Genomic DNA, 13,319 nt, shown 5'->3' on the forward strand with positions numbered 1-13,319 from the left:
CGGGGGCAGAAGGCGGCATGTTGGTGAGATTGGTTGTGGAAGTTGTGTCCAAAGTATTGAAATTGTCACCCACAGTCGGTGGATTGGGAATGCCTGTATTTCTAGTAATGAAGCCAGTTGTGATGATGGGAGGAAACTTATGTGGTCTTGACTCCGTTATTTCCGCTATAATGGAGTCCAGCAAGTGCTCCGGATAATGCCTATTAATAAGTAAGGATTTGAGGGAGCAACGGACTCATTACGATTTTTTCCAAAAGAACAGGTCTATCCCCAACCTTCCAGAACGGGGCAGGGGATTTCAAAGGGGACGTCCCAAGAAGACTATACCCTTGATCACTGATTCCTCTCATTCTATTTCCACTACTGCAGGCACTTCTGAAGTTTTCAATCTCACTGACAGATCTTTTCCACCTGAGACCTTTCAAATCTTAAGAAAAGGTTTCACCTTTATTCCGTCCCAAAGAGCTGAATTATCTTCCTTGTTACTTGATTTGAGACTTTTTTTAAGGAAGCTTAATTTGAAATTAATATGTGACAAAGATACGGAATTGGACAAGGATCTTACTAACGTTGATCTTAAACTCCCGCACAAACGAAGTCTTTTCAACCCACCCTTAGCTAATACCCTACAGATTTTCCTTAAGCTTTGTGAAAGGGATTTCCGCAGTCTGCTTTCTTCTTCTACTTCCCAGAAATGGTTTAACCTTTCTAAAATTGAAACCTTGGCTCTTAAGAAACTTCAAAATGATAAAACACTGAGAATTATGACGGCTGACAAGGGAACAGGTATTGTCCTTATGGATATGAAACGTTACATTCATACACTTCAGGAAGATCTCAACAACACTAATTACTATACATTAGTACAGTTACCAGCAGTTAATCGAGCTTTTAGAAAAATAGATAAGGCTCTTACTTCTCTCATTAGACAACAAGCAATCAGCCAGGAGGAAGCAGACTTCATGACAGTACCCAATCCACAATTGGGAAAATTTTTTGGTATTCCCAAAATTCATAAGGATCACATTAACCCACCCTTCAGACATATAGTCTCAAATCAGAAAACAAAAACTGAAAAAATTTCAGAATATTTGGATTTGATTCTCAATCCCATTGTACAAAGATCTAGGTTCTATCTTCGGGATTCCTGGCATTTCCTAAACACTTTATTTCAGAATCCACCTATTTCTAAGGACACATTACTTGTAACTCTAGATATTGAAGCACTTTACACCAATATTCCCCATGAAGAAGGTATTTCTCTGCTTCGTTCTTACCTTTCCCAGACTACTTCTTTTAATCTTAGTAAAATTGATACTATTTGTTTACTTACATCTCTTGTACTGGAGGGCAACTTCTTTCACTTTAATTCAGCTATATATCAGCAGACGAGAGGAGTTGCCATGGGTTCAAAAGTAGCACCAGCTTTTGCGAATTTAGTTCTTGCTGCCTGGGAATTAAACACTCTCATTCACTTACCTGACTTTAGTTGTGTACAGCTTTACAAGCGCTATATTGATGATATCTTTTTCGTGTGGGAGGGTGGTCAGCAAAGACTTAACACGTTTCTCACAGACCTCTCTGATTCCATTCCATTCTTAAAATTCAAGGTGTCTTCCTGTGGTTCTCAGGCTACTTTTTTAGACACATGCGTCTCCTTTGACCCTACTCATCTGACTTGGTCTTCCACAATTCATAGAAAGTCCACATTCAGGAACAATTACCTGGATTACACTAGTATGCATCCATTATTTATGAAATATAAGGAGGCCATGAGACAATTGGGGGATAAAGAATATTACATGTACATGCCCTTGGATCCATCTCCTCACTTTCAACTGAAAATCGGTCCATTTTTGACTCAAGCTGTAGAGGAGGGCATTATTACACAGGCTGTAAAAAAGCAACTCATGGTTTCATGTCCTAAGCAACAATATTTTTATTTGTTGCCTAAGATACACAAACATGCCACCAATCCACCAGGTCGACCCATTGTCTCTGGACATGGGTCCCTTACTGAACCTTTGTCTGAATACCTTACCTATTATTTAAAACCATTGCTCCCATTTATTAGAGCAAGGATTCAAGATACCACTCAATTTTTGGACATAATTAGTGATACACAACTCGAATCCCATTGGCTATTATGTACTCTGGACATCACCTCTCTCTACACTAATATTCCTCACTGGGCAGGTCTACAAGCTTTGGACTATTGGCTGTCTAGATCTGGTCTTTATCAACCTGGATTTAATACTTTTTTGGTATGTTTGACAGAATATGTGCTGACCAGTAATGTTTTTTATTATCAAAATCAATGTTTTTGGCAATCTAAAGGGACAGCGATGGGTGCGTCTTTTGCACCCATCTATGCGGATCTTTTTATGGCATATATTGAGGAGATCATGATTTATGATCCCAATCATAACATCTACATGTGCGAGATGGACATCTGGCGTTGCTATCTGGATGATTGTTGGTTGGTGTGGAAGGCTGATGAGAGTTATCTTAAAGAGTTTCTTGATTATCTCAATGATAATATATGGGGAATTGAGTTTAAGATGACCTACCATAGATCCAGGATATTATTTCTGGACGTGGAGGTGAATAGGAATGAGGATGATAATTTGTCCGCCACATTATTTAGAAAATTTCCCGAATACAACCCTTTATTACATGCTACCAGCTTCCACCCACAACATATCATCCAGAACATACCTAAATCCCAATTCTTGAGAGCCAGAAGGATTTGTTCTAGCCAACAGTCCTATGCAACTATTCGAGATGACCTTGCCCATAGATTTATTGAGAGAGGTTACCGCTCAGGTACAGTCCATTTGGCCAAACATTGGGCTTCAAATCTAAATAGGCAAGATTTATTATGTTATAAAGACAAGAATAAGGATATTGTTCAGCAGCCTTTACGGCTGGTTACTGCTTATGGACGAAATTCCAGGGGCTTTATGAACATTGTAAATAGACATTGGAATATTCTGATGGCAGATGAGAAACTTCACTCTTTTCTTGGAGATAGATGCTCATAGAGGTTCTATGTTAAGCCATTACAAGAGACCTTTTTCTGACCCCATTGGCTCCATTCAATTATCTCTCACAGGGGGACCAGTTTTGGGATGTATTCCCTGTGGTCACTGTTCATATTGTGCACTGGTTTTAAATACCAGAGAATTTTGTAGTAAGAATACTTCTGAGATTTTTGATATTAAGTTTTGGGCTAATTGTAGTACTGAGTGGGTCATCTATTTGGTGACCTGCACTTGTTCTGCATTTTATGTCGGCCAGACTTCTAGGGCTTTTCGTTTTAGAATTGGTGAACACTTAAGTGACATCAGGAACAAACGCCATAATAATGCTTTATACAGACATTGTTTAAAACATACATCAGCTACTTTTAAGTTTGTCATTATTGATTGCATTAAGGGTATATGTAAAGATAAACATAATTGGCATGAAATACTAAACTTTAAGGAAAGAAAATGGATAGTAAAACTTGGAGCCTTGTTTGCACTTGGTCTTAATGACCAATTTTGAATTAGACATTATCTGTTTTCATTGGTTCTCACTAATATACCAGTTATATATATATATATATATATATATATATATATATATATATATATATATATATATATATATATATATACACACTGGGTTTGCCTGTTTTTATTGTTTGATATCCACTGAAGAAGGCTTTGTTTCAGCCGAAACCGGTTTGGATACTTGTTTTACAGGGGATTTGTACCCCATGTTTCTGGTTTAATAAATCATTTTTGATTTGGCACTTTCCACCTCTTGCTGGCGTTGTGGGTTTTTTTGGATGTCAGCATGTAAGCCAAGGTTGATACAATTAAATCACTAGATAGCCCTATTAAAATCATATCCACTAATGCCCCCCCCAAAAGATTATTACATAATGAGATTTCATGACATGCATATACATTACATGTGCAAGTTGTCTTGCTCCAAAGAATTAGTGATAATAAACATAACAAGTAAATGGAGGGACTACTAGGAAATCAGAGCATCAGTGAATTGTATGTTAGCACACACTGTATTGGTTCAGTCATGATACATGAATGATAGAAGAAACGGGGACAGAAAAATATGTATTGTGTATGTGAGTATGTTTTTACATGCATATGCATTCCTTCTTTCACAGTCATCAACTCAGCAGCTGAAATAGGAATGAATTGTAAAGAGATAGATATAAGTTCATTAGACTGTGTTGATGCCTAAAGACCATCTGGGAAAAACAGTGATGTTCAAAGGGTGGGTCATAAACTCAATTTCCCAAAGATTTTATGGTGAACAATATGTAATGACAATTTATTCTATAATATTGGAATCCTCTGTATCACGAATGTTCCTCTTATTTTTGTTCTCCATTTTGCAACCTTAAATGAACAGTTTGTTTCTGTGTATGTTCTTAAATTAGCATTAACTCTAAGATTCATAAAAACTAATAACATATCATCATGATTTGCATTATAAGTCATTATCAAGTTACCTCTAAGATAACACTATATAGTAAGCAGACCTAATGCATTACATCTATCAAAATAACTTGTGTTTGATAATGATGTAATACTTTTTGCAAACCTTCTTTGTACCAATACCAGTCTTTTCAACTGTTTTATATTATAAGAAATAAATAAGATTATTATAGTCCAAAACAGGTCTAACACAAATGTATACAACTGTATTAAGTACTAGCCTTTACTTCATGTAATGTTTCTCAACAATATGCCTAACTGCCTCATAGGTTTTGATACAACTAAATCTATATCCATTAAAAAAAAGAGAAAGTCAAAGAAATCAGAATTCCAGTCCTAATAATGATTCTCTTGGTAAATGCTTTCCAAAATACATAACACCACTTACATTCATACTAAATTTAATATTTGAACTCAATGCTAAATTATTTATTTCTGGCAAATAACTGGTAATAGATTCATAATCCTTACCATCACTAAGCACCAAGACCAGCTTACAATTATCTGCATGTTATATCAAGTTTTTGCGTTCTGGTAAATGTAGAAAACACAATATCAAACAACATTGGTCTCAATACAGAACACTGTGTTACTCCTTTTAATACTGGAAATGAGTTTGAACAATGCCCTTTGGTAACTATTGACTGTGATCTATCTTTCAGCTAGTCTGTGATCCAATTCATCAAATATGGGTTATACTTATCCTTTAAAATAAATGGTACATATTTTAGAATAAGGCAAAACATCAAAAGCCTTAGTCAGATCGAAAAATATCATTAAGACTTATAAACCCAAGTCTATTACATACGTCATCAAGGAATAGAATTCAATAAACGTTAGCCTGAGTTGATTTCCCCTTCCTGAATCAATGCTGATAAATATCAGCTAAATTTCTCTTATGTCTGTCTAATGCTACAAGTTCTAATAGGCATATTTCATTAACAATTAATGGTAATAGATTTCAGACTAACTGGTCTATAATTGTTTGCATGCTTACAACTACCATTTTTGTATATCAGAGTGGTATTTGACTGTTTACATGAATGAAAAACAACACACACACACACACACACACACACACATATATATATATATATATATATATATATATATATATATATATATATATTAAAAAGGATATAGGAATTAACTAATTGTCTAAAGTCTTAACCATAATAGGTAGAATACTGTTTGGCCCCAATGAAGTACATTTTTCTTAAGGTTCTTCAAGACATTAACTACTAAATCCTCTGATATAATTGGGAATTCATAACCAGATGGATTTAGTAGATCTAATGACTCAGCCATATACATGTTATCATTACCATATGTTATAAAATGCTTAATTAGTTTGTTTGCAATACTAGATAAATCATTTATGCTGTTACCATCAACATAACAATAGTTGTGCTATTAACCTTTCCAAAAGAATACACCTATAATACATCATTCTGTTATCAGTATTTATTGCTAATCTTTTTCATAATAAGTTGTTTTCCTCTTTAATACAGGGAAGACATTACATCTTAAAATTATTCAGTTTAAATGTATATATCCCTGGGGGATATTTCCTGTAAAGTCTAAACATACCTCTTTTTATAAAGCTTTAAGTCTGAAATACTCTAGCACTATGTTAACTTTTTGTCCTTCTGAGATTTATTTATTACCAAGACTGAATAGCCACAATGAGGTAATTTATTTACCTTTACATCTCCCCATGCAATCTTCAACAATTCTTCCTTAATTACCTTATAAATAATTTTTCTATAATTATAACATGGTCTTTGTTTTACGTGAATGTGATCTGCTTTAAAAAACTAAAATAAATAGAATTATGGTCAGATTCTCTAATGATGGGACAATGCTGACATCAGAAATAAGTCCTGTTTGATTAGTTAGGACAATATCAAATATCTTATCATAATGTGTATTAGATGTTATCATTTGTTCTGAATTATTAAGACACAAAATATCCAAAAAGGTTTGAGAGAAGTGTAAGAAAAATTGTTCCAGTCAATGTCAGGGTAATTGAAATCTCCCAAAAGAATAAGACAACTCAACTTCAAACAATGATCTCAATGTGTTAAAATCCATTACAACTTACAGTATTCATACTAGGAGAATGATAATAAACCACTAACATTACCTTTTCCTGTCATTCATATATATATATATATATATATATATATATATATATATATATATAACAATCATTTTCAAACTTTTATGTAATTCTAGCATAGAAACAATTGAGTCATGAATTGGAAGAAGTATACCCCTATGTTTAAATTCTCTGTCAAGCAATCATATTTTTGATCTCCAGGAAAGTTCCAACCCTTAACAATTACTTATAATTTTAATAATCAATCAATTGTCTCAATTCATTATGCATATTACCAATACTTTGAGGATTGCAGAAATACCAACTTTCAGGAAAATAAGATGATCTAAGGGTGTTACAGTCCATTCTATTAGCTCTCCAAAAGGTTTAAGAATTTGTGAGAATGTCCTTTTCATATATCCAGTACCGTAATAATTTAACTGAAAAAGTCATTGATAAACATCCTCAGATCATACAAACAATCCTACCATTTAGTAATCAGCTTCACCCTATAAACTGTACATAATTGTCATTCCATTGTGGCAAATGAGTTATCTCACTCAAGACTCCATTTACAGAATGTATTTCCAGTTGTTATAAGATATGCAAAATGGCCTATTTTCACCCCTCCTGTCAATAACTTAGGTAATAACTTAACTGCATTTACCAGTTTCAGTCCTATAATAGACAACACCATTATTCTATTTGTAAGGTCAACCCACCTTACAGTTTGTCTTAACATAGAGTCAGCCAGTATCAATATATTATGTTCCTCTATTTTACCTTCATCTATCCCATTAAGCTTACATGTATCTAAAAAATCCAGTCTTCCCATAGCTTATCTTTTCCCTTTTTTTGCCTAATATTACTATCATTGACTTGAATGTTCTCAAATCCCTGAACTAGAATTTCACTTCTAATATTTAACAGTATTAGAATACATCAGGATACACATTTCATAATATTCTGTTCTTCACACACCAAATTTACAGTTTACTTAAATTCACATGGACAAGTATCTAAAGTAATGCATTCTATATAAATATCATTCATGTTCTTCTTTCTTATCCTCTTTGTTCTAACTTTACCTATTTTTTTCTTCCTTTTAGATAATGTTTTTTATACGTCCTTTTTTGGCAAGTACCTTTTACCACAGTTGATAGACTTAACTATCTGATTCTGTGATATCAATACCAGCTGACTATCTGATTCTGTGATATCAATACCAGCTGAGTTTTTCAAACTAACATCAGAATTCTCACATGCACATGTAGAACTCTGTTCCCAACATTCACACTTGAGTGTGTTTACATTTCTTGTGCCACTATCATCCTTCTTAAAATATATTTTTTAATTAAATTGACAATGTTATCTTGTTTATTAAGCATGCTGAGATCTAATATGTCCTCTACTCAGTTCTTAAACTGATTTTTTGATATTATTGCCTTTCCAATGCTACAATTGCATCCAAGAAAATCATTTAATCAGCCATCCAACAATTCATATATAAAGCCAGTATTTCACCTGTGTAGTTTATGCACACTTTACAGTCTGTCCGCTCCTTTAAAAATGTATGTTTTAAAAAATAATCTAAATCATAACTGCTAAGACTGACCATAGTTAATGGTTGCTGTAAGCACCAGTTCCCAGAACCTGATAAACAATGACTCAAGATATCAATAAAAGCACCCATACAAATAAAACTTTTATATAGAAATTTTATATCCTGTAAAATAACACTCTCAAAATCTAAGAAAACAGCTGCTAAAAAGAATAAATGTAATTGTCAATGAAAAACATACACTTAGTTAATACCCCTATATAGAACTTTAATATTATATGAAAGTAAAACAGCAACTCCAGTTATCTAAGAAGGCACTCATTCAAAAATGACTGTCAGCTTTCTGTCCAAATATTTTGCTAAGGGATGAGTAATAGAACAACGTCTGTCTACTGTTAGAATGGAGACTGGTCTATATTCTTTATTCGTCTGGGTACTCCAAAATAGCAGACTGGCTGGTTTTGTTTAATCCAAATAGTTATATTCTTCAAAGGAAAACTGCCCATCTACTAATAAATCTTTAAAACTACAGCATATTCTCTTATAAGCTGAATTTACTTCACTCAGACGAACCTTTTGATATGTTTCGTCACCCAAACTCTCATCAGTTTTCTTCAAATAGTCCTCATTATTCATTAAGATTAATCTGCTGCATTTTATCAGTTTTTTAAGCTTTAATTCATTATTAGTTTATAGATCATACAAAATTTTCCTTTCATCTGATGTTAAATTATCTAATTCCCATTTATTCATCTTTTTTATTTTTAGCACTTCTTATATTGGCTTCACAAATTCTGTCATAACATTATAAAACTGGATGCATTAGAGGATTATAAATGCTAGAGGCATATAGAGGTTCCATTATTGGATTAAAATGGTGGAATAACATATTTAAATTTAATTTCCTGATAAAAAAGTTTAATATCCAGACGAACAGTTGCTAAATTGGCTTGATTTTGTTGTCATGAATGTGATATCTTTGAATAGCCAATTGCAACACTCCACACTTACATCAAATTTAGAATAGTTAAACCCAGCAAAATCTCCAGTGGAGTTCTTTGCTATGATGCATGGTGGTAAATTAAAATGATTCTTGCCCCATTTTCATCACTGTTATTCCCATTACAGAGTTTGAGATTACCAGCGATTAAGTTTCCCCCCTCCTGTGTGATCTGTGTCATCTCAGCCTGCCCCTCCAGGAAGTCTTATATCACTGGTAATTTGTTGGTATGAGTAATTCACTGTCTGCCCATTCAGATGTTGAGATCAACTCAATGTGGGTGGATCATCTTGTTCTAAAAAAAAGTTATCTTGTTCATGTCCATCATTAGTGAAATCCTCAACTTCAGAGTATTTAGATATCTAATCCTGTGATAATAGGGGTGGAGAGTAGGCTTGATTATTTGTATAATCCCTCCCATCACAGATACATTTTTTCTTAATTTAGGATTCCTTATTATATTTATTTTCTCTTGAGTATAACTAAAATAACTATTTGAATTTAGCAAAACCAGTCACTCCTACTATTTGTGTAGTACATAAACTACATAAAAATATCATCCTTTAGCAAATATTTGGACACAAACTAAAGACCCTTGATCAGAAAGAAAAATGTATCTGCTGCGATTCATGGGAATTTTTGAAAAAAATTAAAGTGCCATTTAATGAAACTTTTATATTTATTACAATTGATGTAAAATATCTTTATTCCTGTATCCCTCAACAGCTTAGGATAGAATGGTTTTGTGAACATTTATTTGATAATAACATAAAACAAGATGATATTAACTTCTTTGAAAGCCTACTTGAGTTGGTCTTGAAAAATAATTTCATCAGCTTTGAGAGAGAATACTTCCTACAAGTTAAAGGAATGGCTATGGGTTCAGCATGCAGAGGAATGTTTTCAGATGTGGTCATGGTCCAGAGGGATAATACATTTTTGGTGGAAAGCCCTTTTTCAGGTACTGCAAATTTTATACTCTATACCTGGATGATATTTTTTATTTCATGGGAAGGGAATAACCACCTGATCACTGAGTTCATGACCCATTTGAGTAACTCAACTGCATTCTTACAATTCACATCTCAAATTCATGACAAGGATATATCCTACCTAGATGTTGCATTAACAAAAGATATTGGTAACCAGTGCTTTGTCTCCAAAATATTTTTAAGAGCACATATTCTCACTTTTACTTGCACTATTCTAGTGTGGATCTGCTCTTACAGAAGAAAGAGGTAGTCAAAGGACAGTTTGTTTGAGCCACTAGAATGGTGAGTAGAGAAGATGACTTTTGGGATGAATGCATCCTTCTAAAGAATATGTTCCTCCAACGAGGCTACCCTTCCACTTTTTTGAATGAAATCATGATGAAACTTTTAAATAAAAAAAGAAGATTCTATACTCCAATTTTGATGAACTCAATTTACCAGGAATCAAAAATATTTGATGTTAAAATATTGATCAAAATAAATATACTGGGTTTTATTACCTTTTTGGGTGATACTTACGATATTTTGGACATCTTAAAGAGGAACTGGACGATCTTTTGTCATGACAGTGAGATTCAGGAACAGGTAGGAAATGACCCAAATGTGATTTTCAGAAGGGGCAATAATTTGAAGAGCGTTTTAGAAAGGAAAATCAAGGCAAAGAATTTGAAGGATGGTATGAAAAAATGTGGTGCATGCCCCTACTGTAATTTCATTCTTGTTGGAAAAACGTTTACAGTGAATGATTTTTGATTACCTTAAAAGGGTTATTCAACTGTAATACAATGAGGGTTACCTACTGTGCTATATGTTCATCCTGTAAAAGCTTCTACTTGGGAAAAATGGAAAGGAGGCTTCGAGACAGGATTTATGAACATTTATATGATATAAGAAAGAAAGAAAAAGTTAGAGAATGCCTGGAAAATATTTTATGGAGTTTCTTGATTACAAATTTAGTTTTTCTGTTATTGATACTGTTTTAACAAATGGAAGAGATGGACCATGGCCATTATACTTGGAGAAAATGGAATTGCAATGGCATCGGCCTTACCAGGTTTAAATGATCAAGTCTCAGTTGTCTGTATTCTAAAACTCAAAGCATTAGTATAGTGAAAATTATTAGGACTGGCTCTTTTACATAAAACAGATTTTGAATGCTCATCTATCATGTGATTAATATGTTCATTTGGTTAAAGTGTTTAACATGGCTTTACTTTAATTTGTTATCTGATAAAGTTTTCCACTCATGAAGATGAAAGCGCTTATCTGATTATCTGACTGAGAGTTTTAAAATATGTTTTTATTGTTTTTTTCCATACTTTCAAGGTTTGGTTTTAACTTTAGCACAAGGTTTTAATGGAGACATTAACACAATTTTTGTACGGGGCTGTGCTGGGTCACATTTGTTCTGTAGTTTACTTCTCTGCTGTTTGTTGCAAAAAAGAAAAAAAAAATATCCTCGTTTCCCATCTTTCCTGACCTAGAGTAGTCCAAATACAGGCTTCTTTCCTGACCTAGAGTAGTCCAAATACAGGCTTTGCTGTATTCTGGACTTTTGGAAAGTTCCTGTTTTGCCCATTTCCTTTCTTGGATAAAGGGAGGCTTCTTTGTTCACCAGTGGCAGTGGGGAGCTGGGAGCAGCCTATCTATCCATGGAGGAGTGTTCCCAGCACAAGAATCTGGTAGTCTATTGGCTGTGTTGGGCCAATTTCTAGCTCTTTCAAGTCCCCCTGTATAAACCCCACTTTGGCACGGTTTTTGCACTTGTTACTACTCAGCCAAGCTCCTTGTGGTCCTGCAGAGTGATGCTAGCAGCAGCGAGGCTAAAAGAGTGACTGCTAACCTGATAAAAGTGTTTGTTTTCCTGCTACTACCTGGGCGACTGTCTGATCTAGCTAAACTGCAGGTATTTCTGCTTCTTGAACTGTTTTAAACTGTTTAAAGTTGTTTTTGCACCTGCACTTTTAAAGTTTGTCCTGTTTGTTGCATTTACCTGTTGAGGCTACACACTCAAGTGCGCTAGCCTGTTTTACATATTTATTGCATTTCCCTGCTGTTTGTTGCAAAAAAGAAAAAAAAAATTTCCTTGTTTCCCATCTTTCCTGACCTAGAGTAGTCCAAATACAGGCTTTGCTGTATTCTGGACTTTTGGAAAGTTCCTGTGTTGCCCATTTCCTTTCTTGGATAAAGGGAGACTTCTTTGTTCACCAGTGGCAGTGGGGAGCTTGGAGCAGCCTATCTATCCCTGGAGGAGTTTTCCCAGCACAAGAATCTGGTAGTCTATTGGCCATTTTGGGCCAATTTCTAGCTCTTTCAAGTCCCCCTGTATAAAACCCACTTTAGCACGGCTTTGCGTGATTTTACGCATAGCACAGCATCGGGCAGCGACTCTTAATTGGGTTTAAACCATTCTCGGCTCCACAAAGTCTGCTCTTCACTTTTTCCCTTAGAACTGATCTAGTTCTCATAATAAACACCATATTCCCACTCTAAAGCCTGGCACTTGCTCACTAAAGCAATTATATAAGTCAGCACTAAAAATTAAAAGCACTACACCCTCACAAACTCCCCTTGAGTACTTTGTTCCCCATTGGCCCTTTTTTTCAATTATAAAGGAATTCCCAGTACTATTCTAGCATGTCCAAAGGTCAGTTGTCAATCTCCTCTCCAGTCCAGCTGGTGAATCTGGGAATCTTGAGGTAATGTTACAACTGCCTAATGTACACATACAACCCTCTCCTCCTCCCAACAAATTCCAACACATGCGAGAGATGCAATCATATAGCCAAACTGGAGGCTAAGCTCTCTCAACTCAGTACTGGCGTAACCAGTCAGGAGGAGAAGGACACTACACTCACTACAATTCCAGTCTCACATAGACCTACCACGACAGCAAACCAAACACATAAACACACAAAAACATACTCGGAGACTCTAAATAAAAATCTGCCTAAGCAGCAGAGACCTCCAAAGCAGACACCCAAGCAACCGCTACCCCAAAACAAAACACGTGCAACACATAGCTCACAAAGCCAGTGTGCCGAACAGTCACAGCCCTTAAGGCTAAACAACGCACCTGATACACTTGTAATAGGTGACTCTATCGTCAGGCACACTGATGTCCCGCTCACCAGGCTGAACAAGGATAAGGTCA

This window comes from Protopterus annectens, chromosome 17.part0, assembly GCF_019279795.1.
Source record: "Protopterus annectens isolate FY-2018-M chromosome 17.part0, PAN1.0, whole genome shotgun sequence".
NCBI classification, from domain to species: domain Eukaryota; kingdom Metazoa; phylum Chordata; order Ceratodontiformes; family Protopteridae; genus Protopterus; species Protopterus annectens.